The sequence below is a fragment of the Bos indicus genome, chromosome 5 (assembly GCF_029378745.1).
Source record: "Bos indicus isolate NIAB-ARS_2022 breed Sahiwal x Tharparkar chromosome 5, NIAB-ARS_B.indTharparkar_mat_pri_1.0, whole genome shotgun sequence".
Taxonomy (NCBI): Eukaryota; Metazoa; Chordata; class Mammalia; order Artiodactyla; family Bovidae; genus Bos; species Bos indicus.
Window position 1 is genome coordinate 55,637,739 of NC_091764.1, and position 25,605 is coordinate 55,663,343.

General features: G+C 39.6%; 1 long non-coding RNA gene across 1 annotated transcript; it reads left to right on the forward strand.

Annotated features, from left to right (window-relative positions):
• Positions 1-3,333: 3,333 nt before the first annotated feature.
• Positions 3,334-12,521, forward strand: LOC139183134 (uncharacterized). The gene is made up of 3 exons (XR_011566618.1): positions 3,334-4,014; positions 4,874-4,952; positions 10,176-12,521. It is a non-coding gene; the product is annotated as an uncharacterized lncRNA (long non-coding RNA).
• Positions 12,522-25,605: the final 13,084 nt, after the last annotated feature.

The window sequence follows — 25,605 nt, forward strand, 5'->3', positions numbered from 1 at the left end:
ACTGAGCGTGCACACACACACACACACACACACCCTCAGTCCTTGAATTCCAGGTCCTGATCAAATCTACCTAATCCACAGGGCATTCCCAGATACCTTAATCAAAATTAATCTCTCCTGATTTCCCAATGTACAAAGTACTTTGTACCTATTATGGCTTCATCAATACCTGACAGGTTTTAACTAACTTGTGTTTCTCTTTTTCCACTAAATTCACTCAGTTCAGCTCAACATTTATTCAGCACCTTCTATGATGTGCCAGGCATGGCAGCAGAAACATAAGAGAACTTTTGAGGTTGAGAGGAGCATATGATTTATGTAAGAAAGGTATCTAAATCATAAAGATTCAAGAGATATTGAGGAATAAGAACAGTACCTATGTGTCAAAGGTGCTCAATAAATAACTAAATTCATTGAGATGCTCAGATTACTCATTCACATGAAACATAACATTATGAACACCTCCTATGTACATAGACTGTTAAAGCTATACGAAAAAAGCTACTTTTTATTAAGCTGAGATATGTTATTTGTTATCCCTACCACAACCCTGCAAAATAAATATTAGTATATTTTGCAGATGAAGAAAGTGGGCTCAACAAAACTGAATAGTTTATCCAGGACCACACAACTAGCTCTAATGTAGTTAGAGAACTAAAATATACAAATATGGAAAACTAGACCGTTATGTTGTTGTTGTTGTTCAGTCGCCCAGTTGTGTCAGACTCTTCGAACCCATGAATTGCAACAGTCCAGGCCTCCCAGTCCCTCATCATCTGCCGGAGTTTGCCCAAGTTCCTGGACTTTGCATCAGTGATGCCATCCAGTCATCTCATCCTCTAATGCCCTCTTTTCCTTCTTCCCTCAATCTTTCCCAGCAACATGGTCTTTTCCAGTGAGTCAGCTGTTCATATCAGGTGACCAAAATACTGGAGCTTCAACTTCAGCATCAGTCCTTCCAATAAGTATTCAGGATTGATTTCCTTTAATATTAACTGGTTTGAACTCCTTGCTGTCTAAGAGACTCTCAGGAGTCTTCTCCAGCACCGCAGTTCAAAGGTATCAATTCCTTGGCATTCTGCCTTCTTTACCATACGGCTCTCACAACCGTATGTGACCACTGGGAAGACCATAGCTTTGACTATATGGATCTTTGTCAGCAGTGTGATGTCTCTACTTTTCAACACACTGTCTAGGTTTATCATAACTTTCCTGCCAAGAAGCAGTCGTCTTCTGATTTCATGGCTGCAGTCACCATCCACAGTGATTATAGAGCCCAAGAAGAGAAAATCTGTCACCGCTTCCACCTTTTCCCCTTCCATTTGCCTTGAAGTAATGGGGCCAGATGCCATGATCTTAGTTTTTTTAATATTTAATTTTAAGCTGGCTTTTTCACTCTGGAGGAGGGAATGGCAAACCACCCCAGTATGCTTGCCGTGAGAACCTAGACCATTATAAGTTAGTGTAATTAGTCTGGAATTCTCAGGGAAGGCTAGATAGAGAAGATGGGGCCTGAAATGGACTATAAAATGTGAACTTCTGAAATGCTATTCAGCTACATGAATAAGCAAAGAAATACAAATTAAAAGGTGTCATTCACCCCACTATATTACCAAACATTTTTCTGATGCTCATTGCTGAAGGCAACAGAGAGAAAACTAGAAAACTGTATACCAAAATATGATCAGTAGTTGTCTACATATCAGAATATTTTTATTATATTCATCCACATTTTCCTAATGTTCTACAGTAAATATGTATTACTTTTATAATCAGAAAGATAAACTTTTAAAAATTGAGTAGGCTTTGGATGCCCTATGTGTAATTTCATCCATTTATACTATAAAGACATGAGTGGAATGGGAAGGCATTTGAAAAAGAGGAAGTGCAAACACAAATTACTAAGTTAAAAAGAGAAAAATAATTACCGCAAAGAAATGAGAACTTAGGCAAAGATTTAGCTATAAGGATTTTCATTTCTCCATTACAGTACTAATTAAGAACAGAAAGAAGGGATTTCTCTGGTGGCCCAGAGGGAAAGAAGTCACCTGGAAGTGCAGGGGATGTGGGCTCAAGGGACCTGGGTTTGATCCCTGGTCAGGGAACTAAGATCCTACATGCCTTGGAGCAACCACTGAGTCTGAGCGCTGCAGCTACTGAAGCTGGCATACTCTGGAGCCCATCCACAACCAGAGATCTTGCATGCCGCAACTAAGACCCAACACAGCCTCAACTAAGACCTAATACTGCCAAACAAATTTAAAAAAATTTTTAAAGGATAGAAACTGTTTTAACAAAAAATACAATTGAAAACATACAACCATGTTGGTTTTTAAATGAAATATGTTTACAAAAGCTTTTTAGATTACAAAATAGCATGTACAATGTAATTACAGCTTGAAACATTATATGCATAGAGAGGATCTGGAAGACTGCTCCAAAGTGTTTCCTGTGGTTGTTGTACCAGTGAATGTTTAACCAAGCAGGACTCTATAGGGCCTTTCCAGGACATACCCCCATTCTCCCATAATCTCTGCTGTAGCTCCTCTCTGAAATACCAAGATAATAGTATCTGATACATACTTCCTGAATTACAGATACTAAAACCACCACCAAATGGGAGAAACTATCTGACAATCATGAGCCCCCAGACCCCATAGACGCCTTAGGACTGACACTGTTAAATGCCCTATTATCTCAACATCAACCAGAGAATTGTGCAGGAGCTAATCAGTACCCTGCAACCAGCCTCCCTCACCCAGTTTTTAAAAATCCTTTACTGTGGGCTTCCCTGGTGGTCCAGTGCTGAAGAATCTGTCTTACACTGCAAGGGCCACAGCTTCAGTCCGGGGAAGATCCCACACGCAGGGGAGCAACTGAGCCCTCCAGCTGCAACTACTGAAGCCCTCACACCTAGAGCCTATGCTCCACTATGAGAGTAGCACCGGTCCACTGACACTAGAGAAAGCCCCTGAGCAGCAACGAAGACCCGCCACAGCCAAAAAATAAAATAAAATAATAAATCTAAAGAAAGAAATCCTGTGCTGAAATCCTTCACGGAATTTGGGGTATTTGAGCCCCAGCTCCCGTCTCCTTGCTGGGCCCGGCAAGACACTTTTCTCTGCTTCAAACTTCCACATTTTGGTTTGGGCTCACTGTGAAGAGGAAATTTGGCGGTTTGGTTTTGTTTGCGCCTGTGTGTGCTTGCCTTCGTTTTCTAAAGCAATAATAGTTGTTTTAGAGGAAGTTGTGTAAAGCTGCTTAAAATACCACAGCAACAAATGAAGTTGCACATAACTTTAAAGCACTTTCTAGCTTTTTTTGCAACTAATAATTCATTTATCGAGGGCCACCAAAACTTCGGTGAAATTCGCCTTTCCTTAGCGATCCGTTTCGAAGGCAGAGAAAGAACAAAACAGTCTCCACCACCCGCTGCAGGAATATGACACACCCGGAGCCAGAAACCCCAGCGCTAACATATGCAAACCGACCGACTGGAGGAGTCAGGCCTCCGCACCCGGAAGTGAATTAGAGAAGGCGCGCGGCATTCTGGGAAGACTTATGCGAGCCTGGTTGGTGTGGCTGGCTGTTACCAGGGAAACCGGAGGCGCTCTACGGTCACCAATGGCTGGGCGCCTTTAGTGGGAGAGTCTGAGACGCTCAAAGATCATTTGGAAAGAGCGAAGAGGGAAGGAGGGCCCTTTGAAGAGGCAGTTGTCCTGCCAGGTTATCTAGTCGTGCCGGCAGGCTGACCGCCTGCTCTGGGAATCTGGGTCACTCCCGCTTGTTCTTTGAGCCTTTCGGCCAAATGAAGTGGCCCTGCGGCTCTTGACTATCATTTCTTTACTTTTCTGCCCCTTCTTAGAAACTGTAAGTTGAGAATTTGTAATTAACACTGTAATGTGTTCTAATATCAACGATAATTCTTGTTTATAAAATTGAGGACATTATGGGGGACCACAAATTGAGAACTTAAAATTCACACGCAAACTGTAGACTGCCCATTGAGATATGGTAAGTGCTTAAGGATTTTAGATCAAGAGAAATGTTACTTTCCCCAAAGGGAATTGTTTAATTCCATTAGGAAAATAAACAATATGAATATTTTTTCCCATGCGTTGTGCAAAAAATAGAAAAGTGTGAGATTAATCACTTGTATTAGTGATCAGAGTGTAATCCTGGCCACAAAGAGATATTAATTACCACCCTCCTCCTCCTCCATGCTCAACTCCCCCCTTTATGTTCCAGCTAACTTTAAACTTCTGCAATACTGTGATTTTTCAAGTCTCCTCGCTTTGCAAATGGTAAAAATGATTCCTTGCCTTGATTTTCTTTGTTCAAATCCTCATTTAGTCCTTCCCTGGGACATTTGTCCAGCTCTCATTCAAGACAGAAAATACTCTTCTTTATGAACTTTTGAATATTTATCATAATAATTTTGATTCATTTAGAGACATCTGGTCTTCCAACTTTAGAGACCTTCCTGTTGGCAGGGCATATTTTATATTCACCTCAATTGCTTTGATGCTCTGGCTCATTTGGTTCTCAACAGATATTTGCTGGATAAATGTGAACTGTGTTAACTGGAGTCTAAAGGAAAGTGAATTAAAATGAAATAAATGAGTGGTCACTGAAATAATAAATAAATAATTGACTTTTTTTTTAAAGGAATAAAACTTACCAGTCATAAGAAGTAACTTAAAATTTTCATGTATTACATGTAAGTTTTTTCTCTACATAAATATTTTTGGAATAGTTGAGTATATTTGGAGAAACCATTTTATGTCCTGCTTTTTTCACATGTATATGATATACTTCTGTTATTAAAATCTTAACAATAAAGACAGCACTGAAAATGTAAATCTGTTTGTAGTGAGTTGAAACAGATGAAGTGGATGTAGCATGTGAAGACAATTCTTCCAAGAAGTTTGGCTGTATGGTAAAGGAGAAAGGTCAGTAGTCAAAGCAGAATGGCAAGTGAAAGAAAGAGATTAGAGTTTCTCTGTAAGGAAAAGAGACTTGGTGATGTTAATAGTATAAGATTAAGGAGTAATAAGAGGATAACTGATTGAATGATTCCCTAAAGAAATAGAAGGGAATGAGATCCATAGATCAGGTACATAGATAGGAGACAGAACTAGAAAGGAGGATGTCAAAGTGGGAATGGATAATAATAAGTTTAAAACTATTGAAAATTGGCAAAAGAATAACAAAAATCTGTCAAAAATATATATTGTGTACATGTGTGTGCTGAGTCACATCAGTCGTGTCTGACTCTGCAACCCTATGTACCATAGCCTGCCAAGTAAATTGGTCCATGGGATTCCCCAGACAAGAATACTGGAGTGGGTTGCCATGCTGTCTTCCAGGGGATCTTCCCAAACTGGGGATCGAACTCCTGCATTGGCAGGCAGGTTCTTTGCCACTGGTGCCACCTGGGAAGCCCAAAGATATATTCAATTCAGTTTAGTCGCTCAGTCGTGTCTGACTCTGCGACCCCATCGACTGCAGCACGCCAGGCCTCCCTGTCCCTCACCAACTCCCAGAATTCACTCAATTTCATGTCCATAGAATCGGTGATGCCATCCAACCATCTCATCGTCTGTCGTCCCCTGCTCCTCCCTCCCTCAATCTTCTGCAGCATAGGGTCTTTTCAATGAGTCAGTTCTTCGCATCAGGTAGCCAAAATATTGGAGTTTCAGGTTCAGCATCAGTCCTTCCAATGAATATTCAGGACTGATTTCCTTTAGGATGGACTGGTTGGATCTCCTTGCAGTCCAAGGGGCTCTCAAGAGTCTTCTCCTATACTGCAGTTCAAAAGCATCAATTTTTTGGTGCTCAGCTTTCTTGATAGTCCAACTCTCACATCCATACATGACTACTGGAAAAACCATAGCTTTGACTAGACGGACCCTTGTTGGCAAAGTAATGTCTCTGCTTTTTAATATGCTGTCTAGGTTGGTCATAACTTTTCTTCCAAGGAGCAAGCGTCTTTTAATTTTATGGCTACAGCCACCATCTGCAGTGATTTTGGAGCCCAAAAAAATAAAGTCTGTCACTGTTTCCACTGCTTCCCCATCTATTTGCTATGAAGTGATGGAACCAGATGCCGTGATCTTAGTTTTTTGAATGTTGAGTTTTAAGCCAATTTTTTTACTCTCCTCTCTCACTTTCATCAAGAGGCTCTTCTTCGCTTTCTGCCATAAGGATGGTGTCATCTGCATATCTGAGGTTATTGATATTTCTCCTGGCAATCTTGATTCCAGGTTGTGCTTCATCCAGCCCAGCATTTTTCATGATGTACTCTGCATATAAGTTAAATAAGCAGGGTGACAGTATACAGCCTTGACATACTCCTTTCCCTATTTGGAACCAGTCTGTTGTAAAGATATATTAGGTTGATGCAAAGGTAATTGTGGTTTGGACCATGAATTTTAAATCATTATAACTAAGCTCAAACACATCTTTATTAGTCAAAATAGGAACCGTTATAATCAACACATTTTGCTAATGAGAAATAAGTTTGTTAATTCCCATAGCATAAAAATCCATGCCCGAACTCTTTGCATTTTCTGCCTCCTGCGGCTTGTGGAAACGTTTTCCCTATAAAAAATTGTCAAAATACTTGAAGAAGTGGTAGTCGGTTGGCAAGAGGTCAAAGGAATATGGCAGATGAGGCAAAACTTCATAGCCCAGCTCATTCTACTTTTTTTTTTTTCATTCAACTTTTGAAGCATTGGTTTGCAACATGTAGTGAGCCGTTATTTGGAGAAAAATGGGGCCCATTCTGTTGACCAATGCCAGCTGCAGGCGTTGCAATTTTCAGTGCATCTCATCAATTTGCTGAGCATATATCTCAGATATTACAGGTTCACTGGGATTCAGAAAGCTGTAGTGGATCAGACCAGCAGCAGACCACCAAACAGTGACCATGACCTTTCTTTTGTGCAAGTTTGGCTTTAGGAAGTGCTTTGGAGCTTCTTCTTGGCCCAACCACTGAGCTGGTTGTCACCAGTTGTAATACAATCCACTTTTCATCACACATCACAGTACAATCAAGAAATGGTTCATTGTTGTGTAGAATAAGAGAAGATGACACTTCAAAATGATGATTTTTTTTATTTGCAGTCAGTTTATGAGGCACCCACTTATCGAGCTTTTTCACTTTTCCAATTTGCTTCAAATGCCAAATCAACAATGAGTTCTTCAGCAACTTCTCATATAATTATTAGAGGATCAGCTCTGATGATTGTTCTCAATTAATTGGTCATTGTCAACTTCTGATGACCAGCCACTGCACTCCTCATCTTCAAGGCTCTTGTCTCCTTTGCCAAACTTCTTGAACTACCCCTGCATTGTAAGTTCGTTAGCAGTTGCTGGACAAAATGTGTTGTTGATGTTGAGACCTGTCTCCGCTGCTTTGTGACCCATTTTGAATTCAAATAAGAAAATAGCTCAAATTTGCTTTTTGTCTAACATCATTTCCCTAGTCTAAAATAAATATAAAATAAACAGCAAGTAATGTCATTAGCAAAAAAAAAAAAAGTGAGAAATGTACATTAAAATGATGTATAACATAACCACATTTAAGAATTATTCCAATATTAAATAACAAAGTTCAACAATGCAAAAAACACAATTACTTTTATACCAACTTAAATATGTAAAAGTGGCCAATAAATAGGTATGTTCATCCACATTACTTAAAAATATAAATGGCATATTAAATGCCTATTAAGTTGGCAAAGATTAAAAAGAAAATATTATAGATATTGGGCAGCTGTTCAATAAAACAAGATTGCAGATGGGAATAGAAACTGGTACATCTCCCCCTTTCCAGGCATTTTAGAAATATGTATCAAAATTCTTAAATGCTTTGACTAAATAAGCATGGGCTTCCCTGGTGGCTCAGATGGTAAAGAATCTGCCTGCAATGCGGAAGACCTGGATTCTATCCCTCGGTTGGGAAGACCCTCTGGAGGTGTACATGGCAACCCACTCTAGTATTCTTACCTGGAGAATCCCCAAGGACAGAGGAGCCTGGCAGGCTACAGTCAGTCCATGGGGTGGCAAAGAGTCAGACATGACTGAGCGACTAAGACAATCAACAAGTATATTCTAGGATGTTTTCAAAAGGAAATAATCAAAACTGCATATGTATGTTAAGCCTGGGTGGGGTTCACTTCAGTTTCTCCACCAAAAAACACAGGTTAAATATTATTACATACTTGTTAGACATGGATACCGTGAATGCAGATAAGAGACGTTCACTCATATCAATTTAAGTAAGAGCATTTGCAGGTTTTCTAGGAAGGGCGTGTAGAGCTGCAGTTTGACTAGCCTGATACACAATTATGGGATGCTTTGAACCATTTAAAATGACAATGTTGAAGACTAATGATAAGGAAAGATATATAAGAAAGAAAAGTGGGTTATGAAAGCAGCACTATGTAGTTCTAACCACGTGGTGGTTTAACAGACAAGGAAACAGACTTACAGAAAGAAACTGTCCTAGGTCACCTGGCTGGTAAAGGACAAAGCCTAGATTTCAAACCAAGTCTGTCTCATGCAAACCACCTTCTTAACTACTGCACTTCAAGGAGGCAGGTAGACTTTAGAGGATGGAAAAAATTATATCAGGCAGGCAGAGACTAGGGAAGGATAATCTAAGTAGGAAAGAATAGCACTAAATTGAACGAAAAAGATTGGAAAGAATAGGTATGTTTCAGAACACACACACACACAGAGGAATATGAGATATATGCAGGTAAGCACTAGAGAATAAAGCAAGAAAGACTGGGGATAGATTTTTAAGATAAATAACCTTCAAAAACCTCACAGAAAAGTGGCCTCACTTAGGACATACCTTACAAAGGTCTTGGGCCTCAGAGCCTGATAAAGCAAGAGTTGTAAGCATAGAGCTTTTGAACCTGAAAATTCTATGGGAGGGCCCTGGGTGGGGGGTTTGGGGGACAATGGGTCCAGATTATGGACTTTCCCCAAAGTGAGGAAGGGTCTAATGGCATCTAATAGCACCCTGTGAGACTGAGTTCTATACAGTTGTATAAAATTGGTCAGCTGATGTTAAGTTCTTTGAACCTCAATTTCTCCATCTCTTACAGGATAGAAGGTGGAAGAGGCTATTATATAAGATGATCTTTTAATATCTCTTCCGGTACTAACATTCTGTGATCTTATAGGCCAAAGATTACAAATTCAAATGCCTCAATTAAGGATGAAGTGCTGCATGCATGCTCTGTCACTCAGTTGAGTCTGATTCTCTGCAACCCAATGGACTGTGTAGCCTGCCAGGATTTTCCTGGCAAGATACTGGAGTGGGTTCTCGTTTCCTACTCCAGGGGATCTTATTGACCCAGGGATAGAACCCACGTCTCTTGTATTGCAGGTGGATTCTTTACCACTGAGCCATGAGAAGAATGTTTCATAAATGAGAAAATGAACTGAATGTAATAAAAATAAGAAGTGGTAGAGATTGGAGTCAATCCTAAAGGAAATCCATCCTGAACACTCATTGGAAGGGCTGTTGCTGAAGCTCCAATACTTTGGCCACCTGATGAGAAGAGCCAACTTATTGAAAAAGACCCTGATTCTGGGAAAGATTGAAGGCAAAAGGAGAAGGGGGCAGCAGAGCATAAAATGGATAGATAGCATCACCGGCTCAATGGACACGAACTTAAGCAAACTCGGAGATAGTGGAGAACAGAGGAGCCTGGAGTGCTATAGTCTATGGGGTCACAAACAATTGGACACAACTTAGTGACTGAACAACAACAACAGAGATTAGAGTAGTATTTCAGATGTCTCATCTAAAACTCCAGTCATTCTTCCATGAATGAGGAACCCGTGTTGCCTGATTTTCCAACTTTTCAAGAGAAACAGGAATATCGTATTTGCTTGGTGGCTCAGACAATAAAGAATCTGCCTGCAATGCAAGAGACCTGTGTTCAATCCCTGGGTTGGGAAGATCCCCTAGAGAAGGGAACAGCTACCCACCCCAGTATTCTGGTCTGGAGAATTCCATGGACTATACAGTCCTTGGAGTCGCAAAGAGTCAGACATGATTGAGAGACTTTTGCTTTCACTTTCCTTTCAAAAATATGCAGACCAAACAAAACACCTCTACTGGCTAAATACTAATTTTCAATTTCTTATAGATAAAAAAAAGGCCTAACAAGAATGATAAGTGTTTGAATGAAAATTATTAAGTATGAAGAAAGAGGAAGAAATCAAAGAGAATACCAAGATTTCCCCCTGAGTAATGAAGAGGAGGTGGTATACATTAAATACTAAAGTCAGCAGAAGGTTTAAAGACAGAAGGTGTTTGTGAGTTTTGTTGTTTTGTTTTTTTTAACACTGGACAAATTTCTCATTTATAGGTGTCCACAGCACATGAATCAAATTCAGCTTTTGAGTTTGAGAAATCTATGAGATTATCAGGGAAAGGGTGCAGGAAGTGTAGGACAGCAGTTTGGGGAGAGAAGATGAAAGAGGAGTTCAAGATGCAAGAGTCATTCTGTCAAAGTTTCATTAAATCTATGTCACAGTATGTATTTGTTATTTCATGAGACTAAAATCCTATGAGAGCAGAAACCACAAATGTATTCTTTACTACCTAGCACAGTGCCTAGATAGTAGTTGTCTTAATGTATGTTGAATAAACAAATAAATAAATACAAGACAATGTGTCTCACAGTTAAAGAAATGCAGGGTTGAATTCAAAAATGTTCTTAAAGAAGCTTATAGGCCAGAAAGTAAGACAAGTCTTATATAGAAGTAACTAATCCATGTTTGAAAAGTTCAGTTCAGTTCAGTCAGTCAGTCGTGTCCAAATCTTTGAGACCCCATGGACTGCAACATGCCAGGCCTCCCTGTCCATCGCCAACTCCTAGAGTTTACTCAACCTCATGTCCATTGAGTCGGTGAGGCCATCCAACCATATCACCCTCTGCTGTCCCCTTCTCCTCCCGCCTTCAATCTTTTCCAGCATCAGGGTCTTTTCTAATAAGTCAGTTCTTCACATCAGGTGGCCAAAGTATTGGAGTTTCAATATCAGTCCTTCCAATTAAAGTAGTTTGAAAGAGTAGTTTGAAAAAAAATAGTTGGAAAAAAAAAGTTTGAAAAGTTGAAAAAAAGTAGTTTGAAAAATAGTGTCATTTAAAAAAAAAAAAAAAAAAGTGGCACCAAGAGATTCAGGAGAAAATTTGTTTTAGAAGAAGTAAACCCAGGCTTTGATAATGGATGGTTAGGATTGGATCATGAAGATTTGGGGAGGAACTGATCGGAAGCAGCAAAATAGAAAGGCTCATCCTTTCTTTAGAAAATAGGCAAGTGTTTGAGACTGCCAAGAAATTGAACAGAGAAACCAAAAACCTAGAGAATCGTCTACACGTGAAGAAAACAACCAAGTAACTAGGGGAAAAGTCTCAGAAAGATAAAAGGAGCATCAGGAGAGAAAGTTTATAGAAACTACGAATTCATGCTTCAAAAAAGAAAGAGTCCAAATACTGCAGAGACACGAGGCCATCAAGGAAAAGGATCTAAACCCATGGGATTTGGTGATTAAGGAAATCATTGATGACTTTCAACTAAACAATTTCTTTATAGTTGACCAAGGAATATAGGAGAGGAGCTTAAAAGACCAGTAGAAATAATCGGCTTTTGTTTATGAAGGCAGGAAATGTAGTTACTTTGGAGAAGGGAAAAAAGAAAAAAAACTAGAAGAGAAGTAGAGGATTATGTTGGAAAAAAGGATAATTATATGAAGCAAAATGTTGGAGGATCTAAACAGTAATGAGATCAAGAAAGGGGAGATGAGTCATTTGTCAACAATCAGCATTATAAATTCTAACAAATATTATTCAATAACAAAGGTAATTTTTTTAATCTCTCACCATATTTTCCTACTCCATTCCCTGGTTTCTTTCCACTTTTATAGCCTCAGAGTAACTTTTGATATGCTGAAAAATAATATTAGAACTTCAACTCAGTATTTCTTTAATATCCTCATATAAATCAATGGGTATTATAATACCAAAACCTCCTACATCTGTGGTTATGCCTCGTCTCTTCCTTTCAAGTAACCACCCCTCCCCAGTTGTAGCCTGGCTGGTTTAAGAGAGGCTGAGTACTAATTCCCCGCCCTGCCCCCGTGAGTGTTTAATCCAGTTCTGGCCAATAACAACTATCACCAATACTTTTACTGACACAGTAAGGAAAAAGACTCTTCCTCTGCTGTTGCAGGTGCTGAAGCCCATATAAGCCTGGAAGAGACAAACCACCTTTGTTACCACTTGGAGGCTTGCCTAAAACTGAAACTAAAAAAGCCAACCAACCCGGGAGACAGGAAACTAATCCTGGAGACGTTATTTGAGCCCAGGGATCCAGACATGCCTAAAGACTAGCTTTACCACTGAACTCACTAGTTAAATGAGCCAATAAATGCTCTTTCTTTTATGCTTAAACTTGAGTTTTATGTGGACGTTCATCATTTACTACTCAAAGCATCCTAATACAGGTATACATCATTAAAGTAATGTTATTTTTGTTTCTGTACCCTATTTTAAATGTGTTACTCTATAATGTACTCTATAAGATATTCCATAGTTTTCACAAAATCATCCATAAATTTAATACAATCCCAATTTTACATCCCAATAGCAGCTTAAGAGCTTATTATTTTTTTAATTTTAGAAATAAGCAAAATTACTTCAAAATTCACTCAGAGGGGGAAAAACCATAAATACCAAGAAAATAAGGGGGAGATTCATAAAGAAATTATGGAATCAGATATTAAAATATAAAGCAAAAATAATAAATATAGGATGGTAATAGAGTAAGAATAAACAGTCATGGAACAGAATTCAAAGCCTGAGTAAATATAGGAGTATTTCCCATACTTAAAATATGGTAAATCAAGAAAAGGTTAGTTCAATAAAGTAAGGATAATGAGCTTGAAAAATCATTAGAATTTTACCTTACTCATCATCCCAGAACAAATTCCAAGTGGATTTATGATTAATTGTAAAAATTGAAGCCAGGTTTTCAGTATATATTTGTTAGCTTATAATTGGGATAATCTCTAGTAATCTCTGCTAAAATTTTAAATGTTAACACCTTTTGATATAGCTTTTTAATTCTAGAAATTTATCCTATAGAAATAAAATATATGTATAAAGATAAATATGGATAATATTGCATTAGAATGTCAAAAATTATATATACATGTGGAATAATGAATAAGGAATGGAATACCAGGCATTCTCAAAGGAGTGATATCACAACCAAGGAGGTGAAAATTGGTTCCTGAGGAGACAAACCATTTTTATGTATAAAGCACAAATATGCATAAGGCATATAAACAAGTATACAGTATATATGTGGTATTGAAATTTCATGAGGCAGGTGATGATTAAGGGGTAAAAAGTCTTAGGTGGATAATGATGGAAAAAAGACTGAGAAAAACTGATCTATACAATTTGTTACTGTGCAACTGTTGAAAAAAGAACGAGGTAGATGTATGTATATTGACAACAAAGGATGCCCAAGATGCATGATGCTTTACATATATATACATATATAGTGTAATGTACAAAGTATAATATATTTGATATACTTATATATTTATAATTATGTATATACTTCCTGTGTTACATATAAGGTATTGATGGTGTTTATCTTTGGGGTAAAAATTACAAGAAATATTCAATTCTGGACTTCCATGGTGGTACAGTGGATGGCAATCCACCTGCCAATGCAGGGGACACAGGTTCAATCCCTGATCCAGGAAGACTCCACATGCTTCAGAGCAACTAAGCCCGTGGACTACAGCTACTGAAGACTGAGCACCTAGAGCCTATGCCCCACAACAGAAGATGAGAAGCCCGTGCACTGCAGTGACAAGTAGCCTCCACTCACCACAGCTAGAGAAAGCCCATGCACAGCAATGAAGACCCAGTGCAGTCAAAAAAATTAAAATAACTAACCTTTTAAAAAGAAACATTCAGTTCTGTGTTAAGTATTGTAATATTTACCTTTTTACAACAATGTTTTAATAAAGAAAAGATAAGCTGTAAGAATAAATGAATATTAGAGTGAATAGTTTTATAGTCTTGTGGTGAGAAAGGACTTTATAAACATAACCCCAAAGCCCAAAACTATTAAAGCTTAAACTATATAAAATTAAAAATTACTGCATGAAAACAACAACAACAAAAACAACCCCCTACATATACCATGGTTGAAGCAATAACAGAATAGAAAATATTTGCAACATCTATGATAAAAGGTGTATGTCATTATATACATGTAAGAGCTCTTACATGTCAATAAAAAGGTTCAACACCATAACCAGCAAACCAGGTAAAGAACATGAACAAGCAAGTAACACACACACTCTACAAATGATTAATAAGCATGTGAGAATGTTTTTATTATTGCCAGTTAGGAAATACAAAAAATCCCAACAAAGAGATAACGTTTTCATTGGATTAGCAATGTAGCAACACCTACAAAGGTTGGTGTTGGCAGAGAAGTGAGAGGGTCCTGCAGGGATATGAACAGGTTCAGCCTTTCTGAGTGCAATCTGACACCATGTACCAAAATGTTAAGTACGTATACTTTGAACCAGAAGTGATACTTCTAGGAATGAGTTCAAAGGTGATAATCAGATAAATGAGAAAATGATTTGTTATATTAGCTATTAAAAAATTGGAAACAACTTATTGTTTAAACAAAGTTATTAAAGAGACTAAATACAATTTTGAGTGAAAAGAGCATGTTACAAAGCACCAGGTTCATTGTAATCTTATTTATATAACAGGTAAACACATATAGAAATAATTTTTAACAAAATGTTAGTAGTGGAAATCTCTGGTGGGAGTACAAGTAAGTTTCAAGATTATGCAAAAGCAATACTAGCATGAATTCTTGTGTACCCCCACTCAGCTTTTTTATTTACAGGAGTTCCCTGGTGGTCTAGTGGCTAGGATTTCAGGCTTTCACTCATCAGGGAACTGAGATCCCACAGGCTGCAGCAGAAAGTTGTTTTAGAATAATAACATACCCATCAGATAAACGTTTATTGCTAGTTAATAGATGTAGCCAATATTAATATACAACAGATGCTGATAATTGCCTACAGTTCACATCTTCTTCTAAAGTAACTTGTTTTGAACACAGATCTTTTCCCTAAAGGACCATTTACTATACCATATACCTACTATCACCATCACTGATGGGGCCAGACAATGTAGCATTATACCCAATAGCAGTCCCCCTTCTCCCTTCTTCCATTCTCAAAGAAAATTTTATTTGTCTGATACCTAAACAAAGTAAATTGTTGTTGTTGTTTAGTCGCTAGGTCGTGTCCGATTCTTGCAACCCCATGGACTGTAGCTCACCAAGCTTCTCTGTCTATTGGATTTTCCAGGCAAGAATACTGGAGTGGGTTGCCCTTTCCTTTTCCAGGGGATCTTCCCAACCCAAGGATCAAACCCATGTCTCTTGCATTGGCAGGTGGATTCTTTACCACTGAGCCACCAGGGAAGCCCAACAACAACAACATCCAAATGCACTACACTTCCTCCTCAGCCTAAGAGGATTAATCTTGATTGTTGTAAATCATTCATGATAATTGCCGTCTCCCTTGCCAACTCTGCCAATGAGATGCCAAGGAAAGTCTGCTGGAGGCCTTCTGGGAAAGTTGCTCTTTAAAAGGAACAGATGAGAGCTTCCCCGGCACAACTACTGAAGCCCTCTTGCTGCAACGACCGAAGGCCCAGCGCTCTAGAGCCTGTGCTCTGCAACAGGAGAAGCCATCCCAATGAGAAGCCCGCGCACCACAACTGGAGAGCGGCCCCCACTCCCCACAGCTAGAGAAAAGCGCGGGAGGCAACAAGGACCCAGCATGGCCAAAAATAATACCATTAAATAAAAGGAACACATGATAGGCACGGTTCATGTCCTGTTTCCCGGTGTTGGCAACCCCTGAAACTGTGGCAGACATCTTAGAACAGCGAAAGAATCATCAGCTTCGGAGGAAAAGCCAATGTGATGAGGATGACAGGACAGAAAGATGGAAGGAACCTAGGGCACTGAGCTCAGGTCCTATCTCCATATCGTTATACAAAGTAGTAAATGTTTGAACAAGTTTGAATTGGATTTTCCTTTACTTTCAGCCAAGAGCATCACAACTGATAAAAGCGCATTTCGGACTCAAGAGTAGCCAATCTCTCAGCTGACCAGTTAGACACAGAAAAACACAAAGTGTCCATCACATTAATGCCAAGAATGGAGCTAAAGTCCCCACACTTCTCCTTAAATTTGGAAAAGTTAGTACCTTGGAAAATATCCCACTTCCTTAAAGAAAGATATAGACCTTGTCACCTTGAGCCTAAATAGCACAATAGATGCTTTACACCTCGTATTACCTGTCTGGCTACCCCTATAATAAACTAAAGAAGAAGCCCCCAAAAATCATAGCTCTAAAGTCAGAAATATATGCAAATACTTACCCAGAGAAGTGTCATCATCTCTTGTATCCCTCCCACTCTGTTCCCACCCTCCCTCTATAGGTAAGTTTCATTCGTTTCTGGTTTATTCTTCCAATGTATCTTTTTGTGAAAAATGAGCAGATACAGGTATATTATATCTCCTTATTTCCTACCCCAAATGTATCATACTGTTTATTCTTTTTTGCTCTTTGCTCTATTCACTAAACAGTAAATCCTGAAAATCAGTCCACAAAAGCTGCCTCATACTCTATTATGGGCATAGGACTCTATTATGTGCATTCGATCTGTCGCCTATGTATACATATTTACGTTAGCTCCAATGTTTTGCAATTACAAGTACACTGAGATATATAATCTTACACATGTGTAGTTTTGTATTGTTAGAAATGTTTCTTCAGGATAAATTGCTAGTGAATTGGGTCTAAGGGTAAATTCGTATGTAGTTTTCTTAGACATTGTCAAATCCCCTTCTACAAGACCAGTACTATATGATTTCATTTACATGCAGAATCTAAAAAAAGACAAATGAACACATATAACAAAACAGAAACAGAATCATAGATACAGAGAACAAACAGGTGGTTACCAGAGGAGAAGTGGGTGGAGGGAAGAAAGAAATAGATGAGGGAGATTAAGAGGTATAAACTTACAGTTGCAAAATAAATGAGTCATGAGTATGAAATGTACAGTGTGGGGAATACAGTCAACAACTAAAGACTATCTTTGTATGGTGACATATCATAACCAGACTTATTGTGATCATCATTTTGAAATGTACAGAAAAAAATCACTATGTTGTGAAATGGAAAAATATAATGTTGTGGGTCAATTACACTTCAAAAGCAAACATACAAACAAACTTATAGAAAAAGAGATCAGATTTGTAGTTACGAACTGGATGAAAGCAGTCAAAAGGTACCAATTTCCAGTCATAAGATAAATTGGAACAAGGATATGAGGTACACCAAGATAAATACAATTAGCACTGCTCTGTGTTATTTGAAAACTGTTGAGAGTAAATCCTAGGAGTTCTCCTAACAAAATTTTTTTTTCTTTTTTCTATTTAATTTTGTACCTATATGAGATGATAGATGTTCATTAAACATATTGTGATCATCATTTCATGATATATGTGAGTCAAATCATTTTACCTTAAACATATATAGTGCTGTGTGTCAATTATTGGGTTTCCCTTGTAGCTCAGATGGTAAAAAAAAAAAAAAAAAATCTGCCTGCAATTCAGGAGACCCTTGTTCAATCCCTGGGTCGAGAAGATCCCCTGGAGAAGGGAAAACCGGAAGAAAAATTAAAAATAAAAATATAATCAGTTATGATGTTAAATTAGCTAATTAATTAAAAATTTAAAAATACAACAACCATAGTCATCATTCATGTCTATTTTTACACCCTAAAATTGATACTTTTCCCAAAAGAATTTTAGGTGGAAGCCTACAGAACTATATGCAACCTTTGCTTTCATGGTTTTCATTATGTGGATTTTCTATTGGATTTTCCCTTTTTTTTTTTTTTGGCAGCTATGTTTTGGAACAATATGGTTGAAAACCTGCAAAAAGGCAAGGTGCGTGTCCAAAACATGTAGTCAGTCTGGCTGTCACCCTGAAGCAGGCAGGCTATATCAGAGATATGCCCTGAGGATAACCACTCAAAGTTAGACCCACACATCCCTGTCATTATATTGTCTCAAAGACTGGCTGTTGTGTTTATCTTCCAAAAAAAGCATGTCTTAATTTCATTCACATATTTTCATTCTGTAAGAAAATAATTTCCACTTTCGGAAACTTTGGCACAGAAAAACAAGGAAATACTAAATCTATGGGTGTGAAACTAAATGTCACCAAGAGATACATGCGAGAAGACAGCACACTGCAGATGTTTCCTGAGTCTGATAAATGCACACTGCAAATCCCGAGAGGTTCAAGGATGTTGAGTGAGCAGAGTGAATAGAAGGCATAAGCCCTTTTTTTTTTTTTCTCATAGCTTCATTTTATTTTTTTGTTTTTAATTGGAGAATAATTGCTTTACAATGTTGTGTTGGTTTCTGCCATATAACAACACCAATCTGCCTGAGAAAACCGTAACTCAAAAAGACACATGTACCCCAGTGTCCATTGCAGCACTATTTATATCAGCCAGGGCATGAAAGCAACCTAAATATCCATCAACAGAGGAATAGATAAAGAAGGTGTGGTATATGTATACAATGAAATATGACTCAGCCATTAAAAGGAACAAAGCTGAATCATTTGTAGTGATTTTTGTAGTGATTTTGTAGTGATGTGGATGGACCTAGATTCTGTCATACAGAGTGAAGTAAGTCAGAAGGAAGGCACAGGCCTTTAACCTTCACTGTGTTCTTACCATCCTCAGAATCCTAGGCAGCAAAAAGCACATCTGTCAAAGAACAAAGGGCAGGCTAGGCATGAGTGGTAAAGAACCCACCTGGCGATGCAGAAGACGCAGGAGATGTGAGTTTGATTCCTGAATCAAGAAGATCCTCTGGAGAAGGAAATGGAAACCCACTCCAGTATTCTAGCCTGGGAAATCCCACGGACAGAGGAGCCTGGCCGGCAGCAGTCCATAGAGTCTCAAAGAGTCAGACACAACTGAAGCAACTTAGCACACACACAATGAACAAAAATTGTGGAACCAGCCACAAGGCACAGCTCCTTTTTGAAGGAATTGAGCAACTCATCAGTGTCTTCCTCTTCCACCTCCTCAAAGCCTCTTGCCTGGCTGGCTGTCAAGGAAGGGCTTCCAAGCTACCAACCAGGACAGGTGAAAGAAATCGCCCTGCTGTCATCCGACCACCTTTCCCTGTGTATGCCACATCTCTTCAGTCTCTGCTCTCTCTCTCTCACTTTTGACCCCTACTTCCGTTGGCTGGTATTTCCCCAAGCCCACTGTGGTCCTCTCCCACCCAGGCTGACACAGGCTGGGTGGCATACTGGAAACAGCCAGACTCTGGACTGAAAAATGTAGGTTTGGGCTCTTGGCTCTGCATTCATGAGCTTCACAACTTTGTACATATCATAATAGTCCTTCCAGCTCTCAGTTTTGTCATCTATAAATGGGGATAATAAGATCTACTTTGTAGAGTTGATGTAGGATTAATAACAATGGTTTTGGTATCTGACACATAAGTAGCTCAATAATTAATAGCTGGTAGTAATGGTGGTAATGGAAAGAAGAGAGAAAGAGAGAAAGAACTTCAGCTTCCTACCTCAAAGGGCTACCCTGGTGGCTCAGCGGAAAATAATCCGCCTACAATGCAGGAGACACAGGAGATGTGGGTTTGATCCCTGAGTCGGGAAGATCCCCTGGAGGAGGGCATGGCAACCCACTCCATTATTCTTGCCTGGAGAATCCTATGGACTGAGGAGCCTGGTGGGCTACCATCCATAGGGTTGTGAAGAGTCAGACATGGGTTAGTGAGTGAGCACACAGGTGCATAAAAGCTCCAGAAGACTGGAAAGTTACTTTTGTACTTTCTATTGTTTTATCTTCTAATCTGTGCTTCCTCGATTTAAAAAGGAAATTATCTTAAAGGTCTTTTCCAATATTAAAATGGTAGTTTTAATGGCAAAAATTAAACAGATGTCTACTAAAGGCCTTTTATGTGCAGAGACGGTCACTTAAAATTTCTCTAGGTGAACCGGATTAAATTAAAATCTGGTGGGAATGCAAACTAGTACAGCCACTATGGAGAACAGTGTGGCGATTCCTTAAAAAACTGGAAATAGAACTGCCTTATGATCCAGCAATTCCACTGCTGGGCATACACACTGAGGAAACCAGAAGGGAAAGAGACACGTGTACCCCAATGTTCATCGCAGCACTGTTTATAATAGCCAGGACATGGAAGCAACCTAGATGTCCATCAGCAGATGAATGGATAAGAAAGCTGTGGTACATATACACAATGGAGTATTACTCAGCCATTAAAAAGAATACATTTGAATCAGTTCTAATGAGGTGGATGAAACTGGAGCCTATTATACAGAGTGAAGTAAGCCAGAAAGAAAAACACCAATACAGTATACTAACGCATATATATGGAATTTAGAAAGATGGTAACGATAACCCTGTATACGAGACAGCAATAGAGACACTGATGTATAGAACAGGCTTATGGACTCTGTGGGAGAGGGAGAGAGTGGGAAGAATTGGGAGAATGGCATTGAAACATGAGAAATGTCATGTATGAAACGAGATGCCAGTCCAGGTTCAATGCACGATGCTGGATGCTTGGGGCTGGTGCACTGGGACGACCCAGAGGGATGGTATGGGGAGGGAGGAGGGAGGAGGGTTCAGGATGGGGAACACATGAGAAATAAAGGTTTAAATTTTTTTTAATTTAAAAAAAAATAAAAAATAAAAAAAATAAAATCTGCTGGAAAAAAATAATCTTTAGATTTTCATTTTTTTGCTTCCTTCATACTTTCTTGCCAGTGGCATCACTATGCATATGATCCAAAGGAGTAGCAAGTAACAACCATGCATCTATGTAATAAGTACTTGGGCCGTTGAGGCTCTTTTCACATATAGACATTAAATAATGTTGATGCCTCAGAATTTTTATTTCAACACTTCATTATTCTCTAAACCTTTGGCTGTCCCTCAAATCACTAGGTTTCAGTAGCTATCTGATGAAGACTGTCACCTTCAACAGTGCACCCTCATTCCAAGGAGCTCATCAGTAAAAGAACAGGCTGAGATGGTTGCCTTATAGCTTTAGTATCTAGGAAATTCATTTCACTGAAATGGACTGAGTTCAATGTAAACCAGCTAAGTGCTCTCCTGAGTACTGTAATAGCTTTTGGTGAGAGATAACAAGGCTGTCACTTCTTCTCTGCTTGTCTCCACTGAACATTACCACCTGCAAAGGTTTTTAACCTGGACCATGAGATGTGCTTTGGTGGGCTCATGAACCTCTTGAAATTGTGTTCAGTTCTGTGTGTACATGAATTCTTCTAGAGAGAAGACCTGCGGTTTTCATCACATTCTCAAAAAGACCCTCAGAAAGTGAAACCACTGACATAAGAAATTAAGTACTGAGAATTCCCTGATGGTTCCATGGTTTAGACTCTGAACTTGCACTGCTGGAGGCGTGGGTTCAATTCTTGGTCAGGGAATTAGTGTCCCGCATCCCATGCAGTGGGGCCAAAAAAGTATATGAAATTGGGTGAACTTCGCTGGACTTCGCAGGTGGCTGAGTGCTAAAGAATCGCCTGCCAATGCAGGAGATGAAGGTTTACTGCCTGGTCTGGGAAGATCCCCTGGAGAAGGAAATGGCAACCCCCTCCAGCATTCTTGACTGGAGAATCCCATAGACAGAGGAGCCTGGCAGGCTACAGTCCACGGGGTTGCAAAGAGTCCGACATGACTTAGTGACTGAACGAGAACAATAAAATATGAAATTAAACAGTGGGAATTAAGTAGTGCCCAACCTGCTGTATTAGTTTTCTATTGTGCTGTGTTGCGCTTAGTCATGTCCAACTCTGTGTTTTTCTATTGCTTCAGTAACAATCACCAAAAATATAGAAACTTAAAACTAATTTATTATCCTCCAGTTCCATCTGACATGGTCTCTCCAGGTTAAATGAAGGTGTTGGCAAGGCTGCAATCTTTTCTGGAAGCCCTAGGGGAGAATTTGTTTGCTTGATCATTTCAGTTGTTGGCAGGATCCACTTCTTCGTGGTTGTAGAACTGAGGCCCCCACTTCCTTGTTGGCTGTCATCTGGGTGCTGTTCCCAGCCTCCAGAGGCTGCCTCTTGGACGTGGCCCCCTTCCTCCATATTCAAAGCCAGGGTCTGAGTCCTTCTCAAGCTTCAAGTCGCTCCTGCCTCATCTTCAGTCGCATCTCTCTGATTCATTTTCCTGTCTTTCTCTTCTCCTTTTAAAGGCTCATGTGATTACAATGTGATTACATTAGGTCCATCTGGATAATACAGGATAATCTTCCTATTTTAAGGTTCATAACCTTAATTCCCTCTGCAAAGTCTCTTTCACCACATAATTTAACATATTCACAGACACCAGGTATTAGGGGTCATTATTCGGCCTACAACACCTTTCCATCCAACATTTGTCCTTTTTTTTTTTCAATTATTTATTTTAATTGGAGGCTAATTACTTTACAATACTGTAGTGGTTTTTGCCATACATCGACATGAATCAGCCTCGGGCACACATTTGTGCTTCTTGCCCCATTCCAGTCACAGAGAAAGGAGAACTGGTGACCGGCCCCTGTGCAAGGTGTCCTTCAGCAAAAAGTGTGTGATGCTCTCCTCAACAGCATCCACAGTCTTCTTTTAGTTACTAGTTGATGAAGTACCACCTAAACCCCCCTGCCGAAAGATTCAGTGGACTTAGGCCCCAGCAGCACCCCACTCCTCTTTCTCCGAATGCCAGGTTAAGACGTCCAAATCTCTACCTTTTCTCCTCTTAAAAAATAAAGTTTCACTATACTGTCCAGAAAAAATATCTAATAACATAAATTCCTTTTACAGTCCAGCGGTTAAGAATCTGCCTTCTACAAGGATGGGATGATTTGAGAGAACAGCATTGAAACATGTATATTACCATATGTGAAATAGATGACCAGTCCAAGATCAATGCTTGAAGCAGGGCACTCAAAGCTGGTGCTCTGGGACAACCCAGAGAGATTGGATGGGGAGGGAGGAGAGGGAGTGGTTCAGGATGGGGGGGGAACACATGTACACCTGTGGCTGATTTATGTCAATGTATGGCAAAAACCACCACAATATTGTAAAGTAATTAGCCTCCAATTAAAATAAATTAATTAATTTTTTTTTTAAAGCCTTTGCCAGGGAAAAAAAAAAGAATCCACCTTCTAATACAGGGGACATGGTTTCCATCCCTGGTTAGGGAAGGAATGTCCCACGTGCCCTGGGGCAACTAATCCTGTGCATGGGACTATTGAAGCCCCAGAGCTCTAAAGAGAGCTCCGCAACAAGAGAAGCCTGCATGCTTTAAAAAAGAACCCACGTGCCACAACAAACATCCAACTGCAGAACCCCTCAAAAAAGTACCTCTAAATTGTTAAAAACTAATAAGCAGTTACTCTTCTCTAATAACATAGAGCAAAAAAAATAGAATTGCAGAATTATTCAAATCACATAGAATTTATTACTAAATGTGGATTGCATTTAAGCTGTGTCAGAGGCCCATTAAATGCTTCTGCTCAACCTCGTCCTCCTCGTTTTGTTTTTATCATCAGCAATCAACCCCAATCACTTGGTTGCACCTTGGGGACTATCATTAATGCCCTCTCCCTTCTAGGGGGTCTCACCTTTTGATCCAGACCATCAGCCCCAGCTCAGCTCACCGTCTCCAAGAGATCACCATGTGTATGCCTGCTGTTAAGCTTATAGACCTCCACGGAAGGACTTTGCATTACAGAGAGATACAGGTGGCCTAGACCACTTTCAACTATCTCCTTTATATCTGGCCCAGGTACTATCTCCCAGCATCCTTGGTTTTTAGAAATACTCAATTTTTAAAAGGTATTGGGAATAATCATCTGCACAGAATAGATGTGAAGATGTGTTTTCTCTTTATTTAAAACAAGATTTAGCAGCCCATCTAAAAATTTATGAAGAATTAAAATCATTCCGATATTGAAGACTGACTTGCTCAAAAACTCTGTCCTCTCCCTCGCTCACAAGTGTGTGCACACATACACATCCCTTAAATATTAAAAATGTTTTGTTGCTGATAGACTGTTTCAAAACTCAAACGTTTCCAGGTGTCTCTTTCATTAAACCATCTCCTGACACAATGGACAAGACAACCCCAGCTCCTCTACGAGAACTCCCTGTGGTGGAAAGGGACATCATATTTCATCAGGGCTATTTTGATGTGGAGTTGTTTTCTCTTTTAAATCTGAAAGACAACGTCATTTCTCCTCATCCTCTGTCCCCAGCCCCTTCACTTTGTATCCTCAGGTCCTGTGCAGTGTCCACATCCTTCTCCTGGTCCACATCTCCCAGCTCTGATCTCTCCCTCATCCCTCACCCCACACCCTAGTCACCTCCAAAGGTGATTCACAGCAAAGCTAAGGGAGCTTCAGCCTCAGGGCCTCAACCTGTGAGGCCTCTGGGTGTGCAGGGTCCAGATGGAGAGGCCAAGGAATCAGAAGGTACTTCTTTCCTTCTTTTTTTTTAACTTTGTGTGTTGGGGGGGATTCCTTCAGGTTTCCATATGTAACATCATGCTGTCTTTGAAGGGAGATAGCTTTACTTCTTTATTTTTTCGTTTAATTTTCTTTCTTTATTCATTTATCTATTTTGGGTTGCACTGGGTATTCATCGTTGCACTTGGGCTTTCTCTAGTTGTGGAGAGCAGGGGCTGCTCTCTAGTTGCTATGCATGGGCTTCCTACTGTGCTGGCTTCTCTTGTAGCGGAGCACAGGCTCTAGAACTTGGGCTCCAGAGATGTGGCGCACGGACTTAGTTGCTCCACAGCACGTGGAATCCTCCTGACTCGGGGCTTGAACCTGTGTCCTCTGCACTGGCAGGTATACTCTTAACCACTGGACCACCAGTTAAGTCCCAGGAGGAATTTCTATGTGAGCAATTCTATTAAACTGCCTAAAAAGAACCATAAGAAAGTATTCTGAGTCCCCAAAGCATCAATCATTTATTGTGATTTATTTCTTTATCCTAAATAAGTATCTAAATAGGCAATTTTCTACATACATCTGCCTGCTTTTTAAAAATATATATATTTATTTTGCTGCACCAAGTCTTAATTGTAGCATATAGGATCTAGCTCCCCATCCAGGGATTGAACCCAGGCCCCCTGCATTGGGAGCACAGAGTCTTAGCCACTGGACCACCTGCATCCTTTTTCTTTAAGGAGCCCCCCAAATTGTAATCTGCCTGCAATGCAGGAAACCCTGGTTCATTTCCTAGATTTGGAAGATCCCCTGGAGAAGGGAACAGCTACCCACTCCAGTATTCTGGGCTGGGGAAGTCCATGGACTGTATTCCATGGGGTGGCAAAGAGTCAGACACGACTGAAAGACTTT